The 17,295-nt window shown below is 40.3% G+C and overlaps 1 pseudogene; it reads right to left on the bottom strand.

Annotated features, from left to right (window-relative positions):
• Positions 1-10,724: 10,724 nt before the first annotated feature.
• LOC121304652 lies at positions 10,725-16,405 on the bottom strand (annotated as a pseudogene).
• Positions 16,406-17,295: the final 890 nt, after the last annotated feature.

The following is a 17,295-nucleotide window of genomic DNA, read 5'->3' as shown; positions in this document are numbered from 1 at the left end:
TTCCTTAACCTACTCCAGACTCCAATTACTACCTCGTTCTTGATCAGCCACTGTATCTGACAAAAATACCCAACGCATTCAGGTATACATGCAGTCATGTGGGGTGTGACTTTCAATCCACAGCCACTACAGCGCTTCAGTGCCGGCACAGCCTTTCACACAGGAGTTAAGGCTGTTCCGAGCTACCTCTAAAACAGGACGGCCCTGTGACGCTATAGGCAATTCACACAGACCAAAATGCTGCATCAGTGCTGATTCTCAGCAGTCGTAACTAGTCTGTGTAAAAGGGGTATAAGAGGAGCAACTTAACAGTAAAACTGTATTATTCATTTTCGTGATAAGGGCTGTCTAAAAAGCCAGATGTTTTAAGTTTAATTAAGCCCTATGACGCACGAAGCGAGAGAAAAACGCTATAATGGAGAGAACAGAACTACAGTTTAGAATCTGTTTAAAAGTTTGTAAATTACACTTGAGGACATTTACAAAAAATGTGTTTTTCAAGTGGCTTTTTAAACTTTTGTCTCATTCAAACTAGGTCAGTATGGGTATACTTGAGCATTAAGAAATCATTAATTTAGTAAATCTGCAGAGCAACAGCTTTTTAAAACTGTATAATATTGTACACCTTTAAGTAGATATTTGGTCCGATGCACGCTCTAAAGTCGGTCGGCCCTCAAAATGGTAGAATTCTCACAGTCCGCAAAGGGTTAAATGTAACTTACTGTATTCTTTATTTCGATCTTATTGGAATTTGATCTTATTTTATACTGATTTTACTGTACCTTATAACTGCGGATCTGCAATGCAACTTTTTATAATGTGATATTTTGTAACAATTTTAAGTCGCTCTAGGTAAGGGAGTCTGCCAAGAAGAAAAAAACAATTTATACAGATAGATAGATAGATGAACTGTGATTTTTTTTCTTGATTTTCTTAAAAAGTTGTCCGGATATGCCAATATCTGTAACTGTGCACAAACTATCCACTTACAGGAGTTCAAAACATATCTGTGTCCTCTTAAACGTCTCCCCGTGTAATATGACACCCCTCTTTATAAATCCTGGTTAGAGTTACCAGCCACTTCTATAAAATGGGTTCCTGGCCAAATAAATACGGTACAGCCCCAGCCTCTTCCAAGACTCACTCAATCATCTGCCACAATGTCCTTTCCAATACCACAGCACCACCTAGCAGTCCCTCTGAGGTACTACAGGGTTGCGGTCTTAAAAGTTGTTATTTGATGAAAACGAAATCTTTGATATCCATGAAACTGTCCTAGAACATTAATGCATGTTTGCATCGCCATGCTCTATGAAGAAGAATTCCCAGTTTGGAATTCAAGCTTGCATTACGCTTTATTTATTAATTTTTTTAAATCAATTAATTTTCTAGGTCTGTAACCAGTGGGATGCTAACCTTCTGGATTTTAAATGCATTGCCTTGAATGTTTTCCAATTACTGTCTAATGAGATCTGTGGAGGACCAGAGACTAAGTGCGTCACAGGAGGGAGTTTATTATTAAAACAACTTGTTTCGTTTCCCGGCTGGTCCGATTATTTTACCAATAACTTAGATCTCCTCCTGATATTCGGTAGCACGTTTAAACTCTGCTGGTGCAGCCAGTCGGTAGCAAGCTCTTCCAAGCGGGTGTCACTCACAACACCATACTGTCCTGATTGTAATATTTTCCTTTGCAACTGCTAGAATATACTACAGCCACTTCAAATTTAACACGCAAATAGGATGTTTTTTTCATCTTGGTATATGTGCAAAACGTTGCAGCTTAATATTAATCGTATCAGAGTTAAAAATAAGCGCCAATATAAACTGTGTAATCATTAACCACATTACTGTGAATAGCAGGAGGCAGCTTTTCTTAATGACTGCGTTCGAGTACAAGGCACCCTGCAATCACACAAGCCAAGCAAAGTCAGCGTTCCCTGGAATGAAAAAAAAAAAACACAGAACCCCAGGGCTGGATTTCAATTCCTAACAGGGAGTGGGGTTAGAAAGTCTCTTCAGCAGGGAAGGAGAAAAGAAAAAAAAGAAGAATTTGGTTTTCAAATGCCAAACATCAGCCTCAAAAGCACTGGGGTATTTCGCGAGGCTTTGGCATTCCAGGTAGCTGGCTTTCAAACATATAGGATTAAAAACGAAACCCACAATAACAGGGAGTACAAATACACAGTGCAGGTTCAACCGGAACACACAATGGTAATTAATACAATAAGGAATTCTAAAGCAGAGGGCAGGGTTTGAAACTCGCACTAGTCCTACACCCAAAACCTCCAATCAAGTGTATTTAAATGATCAGATTTGATGTTAGATAAAATAATTCCTTCCTTATCGCTGTACAAACAACTCCTATTAGTAAATTCAGGTGTTATTCACGCTGCGATAAGCGAGATCAGTTCAGGAGCCCGAGTTCACACTGTCATATTAATAACACACCTAGGCAATCCTGAAACCCAGGACTAGGTCCTGCAGGGGGGAGTGAGATCTGAAGCCATGAGGAGAGCGCACTGTGTAATACAACAGCTATGTTAAACTACTAAACTTTAGAAAGAATGTATTACTCCATTGTAGACCAGTAGAACGTATTTGACAGCGTGGAAACCCTGCCACTGACATGCCTGTAGAGAGGTTGCAGTTAAAATGCAGCATGGCAGCCAGGTCCAGTGCAAATGTAGGCTCACGGCTGCACAGGCAATTAATTCAGGCCAGTTCCACGTCATGCCAGGCAAGTTAAGCTGAAAGGAGGTTTGATAGTGTGTGGAGAGCCACAGATCAATTGATATGATACATGCTCAAATAGAAACTAGCTGAAAAGTTGGTCAGCATGAGATTTGCAGATTGTGATTAGCACTGAAATTGTATGTTGCAGGTAGACCAAAAACAATTCTACCAGTCACTTGTAAATGCCATGTTTTTTTTTTTTTTTTTTTTAAACACACAAGAAACAAATGCATCAATGTAGCTCAATTTCCATTCCTCTATGAGGCATGTTACATGTTTATTTATACTGCAAGGGAGTTTACTTTTAATTAACATTTGTATTACCAACTGCAAAACTGGTAATAAACTGTGTACCAAAATGTGGGGAGAATTACTTTGGCATTACATGAGCAGAGGCCATGCCCGATTGAAAATTAGTAAAGGGCGGGCCATTTTCTATTTATTAAAAGATGACCGAGTCAGTCTTCACAGCGTTAATTGATTACAATGTTATGAACTGCCAAGACTGAAGCACATGTGCCAAGCTGAACACAAAACCGTATCAGCGCTGGTGTGCCTGGGAAGGCACTTGTGTGGCACTGCCTCAAACGTGTAAGTTGTACACCAGGAACATGAAACAATTATTTATTTTATTTTTTTTAATTCAATATGAAAAAAATCACAGCCGCTCCACCATTTTCGTAGCAATGTCATAAAACTTTGCAATCCCCCAAAAAATCTAACATATGCAACACGTAAAAACTGAGTACATGGGCATCTGAATGAGCCCAGGCCACTGCAAATTACTTTTCTGAGATACATTTTTTATTAAAAAAAAATAGTCAATGTTAATGGCCAGTAATGACCCCTATTTGCATTATTATTTTTATTTTGTTTATTTTAAGGGATTCATACACTAGAAGATTGATTTCAATAAAAAGGGTGTGGGCGCTGCAATCTATTCAAAATGTTTAAGATATTTCTTACCGTTTCATGAGAGAAACAAGCTGTACATACAGTGTGTGTGTGTGTGTGTGTGTGGGGGGGGGGGGGGGGGGGGGTATTTTATAAGGTTTAATAGAGGTATGTCTTGTGGAGGAGAGGATCGAGCAGGATGAGTTTGTTGGTGGGGGTGGGAATACACTGTACTGCAGCTAAGCACAATGGATAGCACGGATCTGTGTAAACCACAATGAAAAAGACCAGACATACCTGGGACTATTTCACAGAGATAGGAGTACTTATTATAATATTTTAATAAACACTTCAATCATTAGCTTAAAAACTGTTGCAAAAAAAATAAAAATACACGTTTGCTTTATTTTGGCCTTTTTTGCAGAGGGAAAAGGCAAGCATGACTTTGAAACCAAAGCGCCGAGGAGGTGTGGTGCTTTTGCGACCCCCACCCCCTCCGTGACATTACACCGAAATACCTCGGCTTAATTCACTGCGACCACAATTATATCAAACACGCTTTTTTTTTTTTTTTTTTTTTTTTTTTTTTTTTTCTTGCAGGTTACCTTGTTTTTTAAACTTTATCGTGCTCGTGTTAAAACAGCAAAGCAAAGAGCTGCTGCAATTAAAACGCATCGTGTTGTGCGAGTTTCACTTCATACGAAACAGATATAAGAACAACGAGTCCGAGGCTTTTTTTTTTTTTTTTCACCCTTTTGGTGCTCGACTCTGATGAATGGGTAGCCATACTGCTAGTTTCGGTAGCCATGGGGGGGAAATAAACAAGCCATTTTTATTTCAGCACCCGATTTAAATATGCACACAAGAGTGAGCGAGGGATACACGAACCGTACCCAGAAATACAGCAAAAAAATAATAATAAAAAAATAGAAAACGCGCGCAAAGGATTACTGCATGGGTCTGTTTGCAATGAAAATGATGCACGGTGCAGAATCGTGCATGCTAACTTTAAATATATCCTATTTAGATAAGGAGGATGCACATAAACACAGCTTCAAACAGGCACGTTTCGCCTTTTAGCACACAATTCACACGTTACGTAAAAACAAACGTTACGTAAAAACCACGTTTGCATTGGAGAATAAACTAATACAGGTCAGCAAACGTACCAGAACTCTTGACATTCTTGCAGAAACTTTGTAGAGGTCCTTAAAAAAAATATATACAAAAAAAAAAAAAAAAAAAAAAAAAAAAAATTGACTAACTACATGCCGGGAATTTAAAAATAAACCTCTCTCGAGCCCGCTTCAAGCAAATAAAAAAAAAAAAAAAAAAAAAATAAAAAATAAAAAATAAAAACGATATGCAACAGAGTAGGCAGATGCCAGGCTACTTTTAAAACAAACAAAAAAAAAAAAAAAATGTTTTTTTTTTTTTTTTTAAAAGGAGATTTTATTTGAATTTTCCCTTCAGCTTCACAAAATGGTGAATAAAACAAACTGAAACCGCTGCTCCCGCGCAACCTAACCCTACAGGGGAATGGGCGGGGAATTGTCGAAAGGGCCGCCTAAGCTCGCCGCTGACTGGAGCACACTCCACCAAGCGAGCCGCGATTGGTCAGTTTGAATCATCATTCAGCGGGTGACTGGCGGGCCTCGCTGCTAGTCAGACTCGCCTCTACCCTCCCCCCCCCGCACGGCTTGGTTGAGGTCGCGCTCTCGTAGAGCTCAGAAAGAGGCCCTTGCTGGATCAGCTATTGCAGTTCACATGCTGTTCAAAATTAATGCGAAATTAAACACGTTCACGGGGGGGGTCTTGTGCAGACCTGACTGGAAATGTAAGCTTTACACCACATTCCACCGGCGCAACCGTGTTTTAAAGCAAGGTGAAGCAGCTCGTCGTTTCTGAGATGAGGGGAGGGGTTGCTAAGTTTTGTAGGATGTAGCCACAATTCTTGCAAGTTTAAACAAAATCACAGATTTATATATATATATATATATATATATATATATATATATATATATATATTATATATAGAGAGAGAGAGAGAGAGGAGAGAGAGAGAGAGAGAGAGGAGAGAGAGAGGAGAGAGAGAGAGAGAGAGAGAGAGAGAGAGAGAGAGAGAGAGAGAGAGAGAGATCAAATCTAAGCCCTCCACAGAAAACCAGTGTGCGTTTAGGTTCTATTTATGTGCCATATCTAGTCTGCAAACTTTGGTTACTGGGGATTTTAATTGGTTTACCCCTCGTCTGAGAGGTATGCTGTAATTGACTTTTTTTTTTTTTTTTTTTTTTTAGAAAACCAAGCTGGAGCACTGCTTCAATAACCCAGCGCGAAGAACCAGTGCAGTAACAGATTCAAGAGGTATATGTTTGCGCATCTGCCAGGAAACCACAGGAGCTGCATCAGTGCTTCATCCCGTACACCACTACTACATCTTCATTTAGTCTGTATCTTATCCAGTTAACAGGAACAACTGTGTCATAGTTTGTGTCCAGTTGCGTTGCCTGTGTTAAAAGTCCAGGCAAACCTTGCTTTGTAATGCCCCAGCAATCCAACATGGGTCGGTGATTCCTGTCCATGTGGTCTCTTTGCTGAGGGCTTTATCACTACTGGAAAGTTATTCCTCTGCAGTCTAGGGAAAGGTGCTAGACTAGTAGAGCCATCACAGCCAGCTCTCTAAAGTGCAGCGGGATAGGGGGTGAGTGTCGCTTCAGTTGGTTGCCTCACAGTCCACATGTCTCTAAGCATCGCTGAAAGCCCTTCAGCCAAGAATTTGTTTCTGCTTCAACTTAAGATTTTTTTTGCATGACAATAGCGAAAGTACCGAGCTCTGTCTGATCCTTCTGTTTAGGGTGCCTGTTTCTGCAGAAAGCGAGCCGTTTAGCTGTTAAATTCACAGAAGTGACCGGTTTTACTTTTTGTTTGTTTTATTCATGGAAATCACCTTTTGGCAAGTTGTGAGTCTCACCTACTCTGCTGGAAACGATGAAGTTTGAGTATGAGTAATACTATATACTGTGTTGAGAGCTGGGGATCACAGGGTGCTATTGCTGTTCTGTCTGTGAGTGTTGCTGTGTGCGTACTGCCTGCCCACTGCTATCTCAAGGAACCATTTAAAAGCATAAGGAAATATTCCAGTTCAGTTCCTCTTGTATAGGTTCACTTGGTTTATTTTTTTCAGCTTCAGTCATCATATACTTTTTCAATCCACAGGGGTCTCAAACATGCCTCTCTAGGTACAGCTGGTACACCAATGTGTATCCATTAATCTGTCCCCCCTGCAACACTGGGGGCAGAGCGTTCCAGGGGGCCAGGTTCATGGTTACACTCTATATCAGCTGTACTTGTCTGAGAGCTCTACAGAAGACACAGGGGTGCTTTTAACTTCTCATTTTAAAGAACTCACCAGGATGACTGAAACAGATAATGAACTGAACAAGACGACGACATTAGTTAACCCTTTCAGTCCTGAATTACTTTTGTCGCGCTGAAGAATGTGAAACGAAGTTGACTAATTAAAAAAAAAAAAAAAGGAACTCTTTTATAGAGTATTACATGAGAACAGGACAGAAGAATGTGTTTTGCACATGTTCCGGTAAATTATACTTTAAAGTCCTGTCAGTACTCGAGGAACTCTAAGGTAATTTCAAGGTAAAAGAAAATAAATGTGTAGCAAGTCTTTGTTAAAGCACAATACAGCACAGGCAAGCCTGGTTAATAATGGCTGAGTATGGTAAATATTCTTAAAACAGCATGATTCAGGGTAAAGTATGGTAAAAGCATATCTCACAGTGCAAATGTAACTTGCAATGATATAAAAGAAAAACATTCTTATACTGACAATTCCCCCTTGAAGTAGCAAAATAAACTATTTTAACAAATATGTGCTCTTGGGTTATCTAAACTGTCAACACTATTGTTCAGTATGTGGTACTATAGCACTAGCATATACGCACAGACCTAGTTCAAAGGCTTTCTGGTTTTCATCTTCTCTTGGTAACATCTGGTCCATGTCTTCCTCGCTTCTCTAATTGCCTTTCCATAATGACAGCTGCTCCCCGGTATGTAAAGGTCAGAGGTCACTGGTCACGTTTACAGTGACACCGGGCAGCAGTGTGATAAAGAAGGGTCTATAGCGAGTCCACGACGGAAATAGCCTGTGGTCATTGAATGCAGAGAGAGAGAGAGAGCGAGCTGAATGACCATCATAGTATACGATCGAGATAAAGCATTGTGCAGCTGATAATGGAATTCGCGGGGGGATGGACGGACAGTAAAGCACTATGGGAAGACATTAGACATGCAGTTACATACAGAGGTTCCTGATGTGGAAATTATATAACAATTAATATTGTAGGGCGATGTGCTTACATTTCTGCTTTATGAGAAAAGCAATTCATTATGAATGTATTTCACCCTTCTTGTAATACCTGCCAATATTGCAAAGCCTCAGTAATCTGAAATTACACAAAGTTTATTTCCCCACGTTTTCCAGCTATTGAAAAATTCTGATTAGAGCTAAAATATATATTATATATTTTTTTTTAATTTCCAGAAACCCTCCCCAATTTATTACTCAAGTGATATACAATATTTAGTGACACTAATAATTTATCATTTTGTTGTCAGTACCATGCTCCTAATCTCATTTGAGTTAAGATTTAGGAGTTTTGTATTTTCAAGAGTGGTAGTTACCCACTATGACCACCTGAGGGTGCTGTTGTTTGTGTCTCTGCCATTAATTGTCTTGTCCCGTATGGACCTTTCAATCCATTCCAGCCTAACACCTTCAATCATGTACTTATTGACTTGAGAAGCTGTGAGCCTGGTTCCAACCAGCTGTTTATTGATTAATTGAACCCAGGTCTTCAATTATTGGAACAAGGTCCTGGGATGGACAGAAAGAGAACACAATATACAATAATGTAATCTTAACTTCAAACAACCTTTATTGATGTATTTTTTCAGAATGGAAGGCGTCCACCAAATTAAAGGTAATTTCCCTAAAGGGAGGGAGTTGCAAGTGGGTAAAGAAAAAGGTTGCTTATTATATTATCCAGTAGAGGGCCTCAGTGTGCAAGGAAGAATGGCTTGAGGACTGGACCGCTGAATACCATCTATAAACTGCATTTACCACACAAACACAGCAAGTGATTGTGGTCCCATGAATTTCTGTAGACAAGGTTGTAATTCTTAGTAATTATTCCAGCAACAACGACCCACTACAGCAGTAGAGATTTCCCATTTACTGAACCCCAGTTTCCAGCAATTTACAGCTGAGCATTTAAGGAACAGCCACTGTGGTAAAAAAAAAAAAAAAAACTAAGAACTAAAATTAGAAACTTCTGTGTGAAAAAGAAAACTAGCTATTTTTTTTAAACTTAGCAATGAAAAACAAGGCGAAAAAAACTCCTGTTTGCAACAAACATAACAGTGTTTTAAAGCGATAGGGAACTACATGTAAACAGTATAAAGAATCCTTTAATGGAATGAGCTGTGAGGAAAACGCTACATTTTATTATGGGTATGGTGGTGCCATAGTTTTGATTTACTGCAGGGAAAATAAAATGTGTGGAATAGTACATTTTTCAGATGCCTTTACCAAAGCTCTTTAGGACGGTGTGAGATAAGTCGAATTAACCAAGCGTCCTCCTCCAATCTCTTAATCTTGCGTACCTACAGTCAGCCAGCCAGCGAGTGTTCTCAGGTTATCACAGAGCTCTGTGTGTGCCGTGGCTGAAGTACCGAGCACAGAATCGTTTCCATTCACAAGACAGCTGTTAACATGGACTCTCCCTCTCATAAATACCACCGAACGACAGCCATTTGGGTGTTCAGTGGTGCAGGCCTTTCTTGTTTTGAGGACGCTGTGTTGAAATGCAATAGCTTCACAGCTCATAAAGTGGTCCTGGATTCACACATTCATTAGCTAGTGCCTCATGTCAGGCTTTGCTGAGTGCAGTATTTGATTTGTCACATGAGTGGTGAACTACATGTATGTACTGTAGTACTGAATCACAATGCAATCACAGGGTAGATTGCTGTTCACACAGTCAATCATAATTACCCACCTGTTTGCTACATGACTGTCATTTACCTAAAAACATACCTGGCTGGGTGTCCAGTTAGTGTTCATTCCCCTGTATGCAGAATTGAAGAACTATAGCCAAACAGATGTACCCCTGCTTCTTCTGGCCTATAAAGTAACAACCATTTCAAATATGTACCTATCATTTTGTTTTACCAGTAAGACCATATTTCAATTCAGCAGCAACTACTTCCTGCATTTAGAAAATCTGTTTCGAAAATGTGGCAAAGTTTGTGACCCCTTTAAGATGGTATTGTTTACCTTTGATGCCCCTGTATTCTGTGTGTGTTTTATTTGTACTTAAAAAAATAAGCTGTGAATAACTGCAAAGAAACGATTTGCTTTTTTAAATCAGTTTATTTGCCTCAATTTGATTCGTACAGCAGCTGATGAGTTCCCCCCTTTATCCCACAACTGATGGAAAATGAGAGCACCTTTTTTACAGCCATGCTATTGTCTGTGCAGTGCAGCACTGGTATATCTATATAGTGAAGCTGTCATTTCTTTCCAATACAGCTGTGACCCATCTGCAAATACAGTTCCATTTGCTAGCCAAAGGGCAGCACCAACAAACCAGATGCTTCATACATGTGGGATAAACAGAATACACAATGACTCACAGTGGAATAAGTCCAAATATCTCAGGCATGAAGAAAGCCTATAATTAACTCCAGACTTTACCACTTGTGAAATATTTAGCATTTTCCACTCTGAACCAATGGAAGGCTCACTAATCTAGCTAGATCAAAGTTATTGTTTAAGCTATGTGCTAAACTCTTTTGAAACTTTCTGATTTTACTGTCATTGAGGAGGGCTCACAAAAACACAACTTGTTTTTTTTTTCTTAGAAGCCAGCGCAAGAACTCACTGCGAAACACAGCAAAGTTGCAACCATTTCACGAGTTCCTTACACTTAGTAAAAATGAGAAAGTTGCTTTAGTCAGCACATTGCTCAAACACACCCCAATCTATCTGTTTTCATTGCTGCTGACGGCCTGTCGGTCTAAGCCCAGTTGCAGCAGGAGCAGCTGGTGTCAAAGACCAGCCCCTGACCGCAGTGCTGGAAGTAGGTATTGCCATTGTTGCACTGGTAGAAGTCGTTCTTGCTGGTGGGGTCAGGGTACAATCCGCTGCTTTTGCCCACACAGAAGCTGCTGTCTCCCCCACCAGTGCCTCCACTGGGGCTGCCTCCTCCAGACTCGCCAGTGGTGCCCACAGGGCTCCCTCCTGTGGTTGTTTGGCCCTTAATTGGGGGCAGGGGAGTTGCAGGGGGTTTGCAGCCTTAAAAAAAACCCAAAAAACAATTATGATATATTTTATTAATTTATTGCTCAATATGTCCTTCATTCACTGTGTGCATAATTGTACCATGCTGTTTTAAAATGTAGAACAGTGTAAATGAAAAAACATCAATGAGCAGGATCTGTATGAACGGCCTTTTTTCAATCCCTGTCATCCTACTTCAGAAGAAAAAGAAGCTAATTTTGCACCTAAGCATAGTAAATTTGGTCCAAACCTGTCTGTTACTAGTCTCTTATGATAATAGACTCTGCTGTCTGAACAACTTATCAGATCGCTTGCTCATAAACTCAACTAGCTGAGCATTAACAGTCCAAAGGGCTGGACTAATACATGCTAGTACAAACGTCCTGCACTGTACAAGTCGTCTCTGAGTTATCAAGGTTGCTAAAGTGGATAGTGTCATGGAAAGAACACACCGTAAGAGCCAGTGCTTTCATAATGAGCCAGGCTTATCAAGATACTGATATGCAATTTGCATCGTTTTAAAAACTTTTAATCTTACAAGACTATTTACAAAACAACTCAGGCATGCTTCTGCATTGCAGCGTGCTTGATTTGTGACAGACGTGTTTATATCTCACATTGCAACTGGGACAGGATTCTGTTAGGAGCAAGGGGGGAACAAAGAACTCTTGAGTAACAGACTCACCAGGATCTATTTATCTAGTTCCTTTATTAAGTGACTGCTTTGCCATGGAAGTTCAAATAAGATGCCCATTCTCCAGGTATCAAATAATAATGCATGACCATAAGTGGCCTCCTGTGTTTCAGAAATGTAGTTTCCAGTGGTAGGGGTAGGACCTAGTGACATCACCCAGAATGCTCTTTTAAGGGGTGCCACTTTTCCACATGCGAGGGGCATATAAACAACGAGTGCTAATGTCAATAGCATAATAGAAGAGAATAATACAACCATAAAACCTGGACAGTTACTACCCCCTTCTTTTATCCTGGTAGTTTGTAGATAATCCCTTACACATTTTGCAGACGCTGTCTTGATAAATAGATAACCTTTTGTTGCTTCTTTGTTTTACAAAATCGTTGAAATCCAGCATCAGTGGCGTACTAACCTCAAAGTATGCCAAGGAGCCGGCTTCCTGGGTGTATTTTCCAGCAGGGCCTGGGCCGGATATGGGGGCGCCCACCCCGTTATCGGAAGGGTACCTCAGGGTGAAGGTCTGCCCGTAGGTGGGGAAGCCAATCAGCAGCTTCTCGGCTGGGGCACCGTTGTCTTTCCAGTAGTTCATTGCATAGTTCTGTGAAGGGCAACGTTTTGCACAATTTAACCTAACTGGAGGGTGATTTTCAACCGCAAGCACATGTCGTTCACCACTGACCATGGAGCGTGACTTTCTACCCCAAGCACATTGGGTTCACCATTGACCATGCTTCTTTCACTAAGCGCTACAAAGCTTGCTTAACGAAAGCAAACCTCTCCCCCCAGCATTAAGAAGAGGAACTCGCAATGCTGAAGTAAACATCTCCGCCCTGGTCAGCTGGGCTCTTGTAGAGAGGACTGTTCTCTCCAGTGAAGGGCTCCCAGGAACCGTGCATGTCGTAGGTCATGACGTTGATCATATCCAGAGCCTTGTGTGGGATAGAGCAAGCACACCATGATTGAGCAGCCTGGACGCAGGCAGGCACACAGAGACATTTCTCTATAGTCTGGGAACTCTATATAATCATGCTCGGTGTATTCAAGGAGTCGTTGGGCATCTCTTAAGAGGGTGAAGGGGCAGCTGTCTTCAAACCCAACCAATCCCAACCAAGGGATCCAGTGTCAGTTGTGCAGAATTGTCATTGTGTTATATGTGTGACTTTTTACAGGGATGGAAATAAGACTCCCATTGCATAGCTGCTTGATCCACTCCTGGATCTACAAGGAGTTTAATAAGATATACCTGAGATTGTTACCTATACACTGTGGCTAATCAAGTTTGTAGTAAAACCTGGAATTTTGTCTCATTGAACAAATAACTTTCAGTGAGCACTGACAAAACGGGAACCAACAATTGGACAGAGTCCAGCAATATATAATGAAAGGAGGAACAACAGCCGACTGCTTGTTTTGCCTACAGGTAAGTCATAAATATATATTGTTGAGACATCTGGCTTATTTTCAAATGGAAAATGTCAGTGTGAAACCGACCAGAGCTAAACTGAAATCATCCAGCCATACATACCCAGTATGTCCTACATAAATCTCCCTCATAAATGTTCTCCACTGTCGTGGTTAATTGAATTATAGAATGTGCATTTTTAGCGGAGGCCGTGTTAAACAGTGAATTAAGATAACTCATTTTTGTATCTATGAAAATCTGATGGATGTCAATGAAAGGGGAGTGAAGACAGACTGATAAACAGCATGGCTTGTTTTCTCTGTCCGGGAAAGTGAACGCCCGAAAGGAGGAGACACTTACTGTCCGACCATGGGGATCTCGTAGGCGGACTGGATTCATAAACCACCTGGGTGTGTTTATTTATAGAGGAGTTGGAATTGATTATAAAAATACAATATTATCTTTATAGTGCCAGCAGCAGCTATCTACAGTTGTGTTTTACGAGGAAGCAGGACTGCTTAGGCATAATGCCAGTCATCCTCGTACCAGCCAGCTCTCTCATTGATTGGTTCTGGATAGTTGTGGGCTGGCTAATGGGCACAGATGGAACAGATTGCATTAGGGAAGATACTATTGTGTTGATAAAGGGAAGGGTGGAGTGGAGCATATGATCCTGTCTAAGCTTCATGGGGGACAGAAGTAACGGATTACAGAGCAAATAAACAAGGTGAGTGCTGATTTATACATCGACTAAATCCGGTGAATCAGTGAGATAGCGATAGAGAGTAGGGATCCAAGTTAAAAACATAATTGGAAGGATCTTAGGCAGTAAAGCTAAAATAACCAACAAATTATGAGAGAAAACAGCAAAGGAAATGATGGATCCAAAGTTTTGAAGTGAAGACCAGTTAAAGACTTTAGCCAGATCTTCGCTCATCTTCAAGTGAATGCAATTGGAATCGTTTTACCTAACGATGGATCAGCTAAACCCATCACCCATCTGGTTAGATTTTAAGTTCAGATGGAAGAGTGTTCCAGCACTTTTATACCACATCTCAGGTTTTCATGGATGTCTCCAAAACAAAGCTGTGTGGTCTCGTGGAATAAAAGTGCTTGCAACCTGGAGGTCCCCGGGTCAAATCCTGGCTAATTCACTTAACCTCCTTGTGCTCCGTCTTTCAGGTGAGACTTTGCTGTAAGTGACTCTGCAGCTGATGCATAGTTCACACACCCTAGTCTCTGTAAGTCACTGGATAAAAGTGTCTGCTAAATAAGCAAATAATATATAATAATAATAATAATAATAATAATAGTAACCACAGCACTGACACGGTCCAGCCATGTGATCATGGTGATATAGGACCAACCTTGCTACCATGGCGATTGGGGACCTGCCATGTTACCATGGTAATATGGCTCGAGTAGAAGACCCACCCAGAAGAACCAAAATTCCATCCACCGACAGACAGAAGAGCACTAGCTTTTTATCTTCTGTTATACTACTGTATCTCATACTTCTGTGTTCTTTGCTCTCAATCTATATTGCTTAGCTACGCTTCCCTATTCTTTTCCATGTATAGAAGCAATTATATTTCTGTGTAATTGCGAATCTCATATATATATATAAGATATATTCCCATACATCCATATAGAAAATATATATATATATATATATATATATATATATATATATATATTGCAATACAAACAAATACAGAAATTCATTTTTTCCCCCATAGGGATTCCAAGTCCTGTTGTCCTTTGATAACTCAACAGTTTTATATAAACAGACTTTCCGAAATCAGATTCAAGCATAAAGCAGAACAACTGCATTTTAATTTAAACAAAACAGGATCTTTAAACAATGAAGACCAAAATGTGCATCAGGTAATAGCTGCAATTAGAAGAAGCATTTGGTTTATTTCAATCTCCCTTGCCTGTAAAAAAAAAAAAAAACAGTAGATTACATGCTAACATAACAATGTAAAACATGGTAATAACTAGGTAATGATCAACATTTCTGGCTCTTACATACAAACTACTGATGGAATAAGTGTGCAATCACGTGGAAATAGGATGCACCATGTAAATAAATCTGGTAACATAATGTTGTTCACAAGCCCATTTCCTTGTTATTACACAATATTTACCATGTAAGAGCTGGAGTCATTGGTAGTTATTGCAATGTAATTACATTGCTTTTTCTACCCTGTACTCAACTCAGATTTTACCCACTTGAAAAACTGCTACCTCCTTGCAAAACATTTAATGGACAAAACAAAACCCCTCAGATTAAGAACAGTCTTCCCCGCCAATCAAAGTGCTGTAGATTGTTCTCTGGAGGCATAAAATCTAGATACCACCACAAATGACTCACTCTGTGGCCGACGTGGCTACTTACTAGTTCTTGAGGGCGTTGAACTCACCATACAGGGTGATGTCGTTCCACTCGAAGGTGGTGATCTGGTTGTTCGTCATGGTGGCGAAGGCGTAAAGCAGGTCGATGGCAGCGGTCGATGTTCTGAGGCATGTACACTGTGGGCGGGGGTCTGTACTGCGTAAATAGCAAGACAGAATGTAGGAAGATCCTGAAGAGAAAGAAATAACACAGCAAGCTTAGGGTTTATAAGAAGCGTGGAATTACGGTAAAAACCTTTGTAGAAGTCTAAGGGTGTGGGGGGGCGACTTATACACAGTTTTTTGCGGTATCCGTCTGTCTACTCTCCTGTCTTGAGAGGATGTGTGGAAAGAGGTTGGCAGCATTTTCCAGCTGATCAATACAAGTGAATAAAAATATCCCGTTGGAAAATATACTGCAGGACAATATCCAGCGCTAGTGATATTGGAGCAATGGAATGATGTTCTATGGAAATGGCAAAAAAAAAAAAAAAAAAAAGTTTTGTGTTTTCTGTTTGAAAAGCTTATTGTGAAGGAATTAACTTATGAATGATCACCCAGTGCCTGATACGATATTCTTAAATGTTACTGATTGCGTTTTGGAGTGATCTGCTTCCTCTGTGAATTCTTTATACAGACAAGCCTAGTTAACCAAGCCAACCAAGTTAAACTTTCCACATCTGATACTCACCCATCTGCATCTGCAGAAGGAGGGCCAGGCTTGTCAAAAGAAAGGAAAAAAAACACATGAATACAACTCCCCTGCCACAGGTTTACTGCCGTAGTTGTAAGGTGCTCTCACCCAGGAATATAGTTTATTATTCATTTATTAAGTCATTTACTCCTGTTTTCATTTGAAATGCCAGATTTCAATGCAACCACATATCAACCCATACAAGACGCATGGTCAACAGGCAGCCTTCATTCCCACTGTTGTTCTTTAAATATTATTGAAGTCTACAAGCAACCGCTTTTAAAAAGCTTTTTCCTTGACGTCGTTCTTACCCGACACCAGCAGCAGTTTGCCCATCTTTGCCGTTGTATAGCTGCTTCGGCGTCAGTGCTACCCTTTTATACATCCTACGCCCACCCAGGACCACAGCCTTATCACCCTGCAGTCTCCTTCACCTCCGACATTGATATGGTATTGTGTGCTCACCCACAGATAATCCAAGTAGAATTTAAATTAATGTATTTGCCTTGGTAATAAAGTACTGTATGATAAATATTAGAAACCACAAACGTACAGCTAATATGGAACATTTAGATTTTATTTTCCAGGGAGTGATTGGAATAACAAGTTAACTATATCCAATACAAATTCCGTTGGCAGCAGCCTTTTTGGGGGATTCTTAATACCAGTACAAATTCAGTTTCCAGTAACACTATATATCTATACAGACCCAGCAGAACCTCAGAGTTAGGAATGCCTTGGGAATGTTTATTGCTCCTGAAATGTCTGTAACTCAATGTGTACACCTGCTATGTCGAGCCTTAATCTGGCAAATAATCTGAGGATACAGCACAGTAACGCACTGCTCTTATTGTTAGGATTTGACAAGCTTTAAAATGGTACTGTACATGGTTCTGTACAAATTGAATTTACCATTGATCGCGGCTGTGGCAGAAACACTGATTGAAACGTCCTGGAAAACCTGCGTTAACAGATCTTGTTTTTATTTTATTTGAAGCAAAATGCAGTCATGCAGCTCACTCAGGCTTGCAGCCACCTTTGCCTTTACTTGCTTTGAAATCTGCCTCACATATGATTGACTTCCGGCTGAAAGTGGTGATTGACTGGTCAGCTTATAAGTT

This window comes from Polyodon spathula, chromosome 39 (assembly GCF_017654505.1).
Source record: "Polyodon spathula isolate WHYD16114869_AA chromosome 39, ASM1765450v1, whole genome shotgun sequence".
Classification (NCBI taxonomy): Eukaryota; Metazoa; Chordata; class Actinopteri; order Acipenseriformes; family Polyodontidae; genus Polyodon; species Polyodon spathula.
The sequence above is the reverse complement of the archived record's forward strand: the minus strand, read 5'-3'. Positions and strand labels throughout refer to the sequence as shown.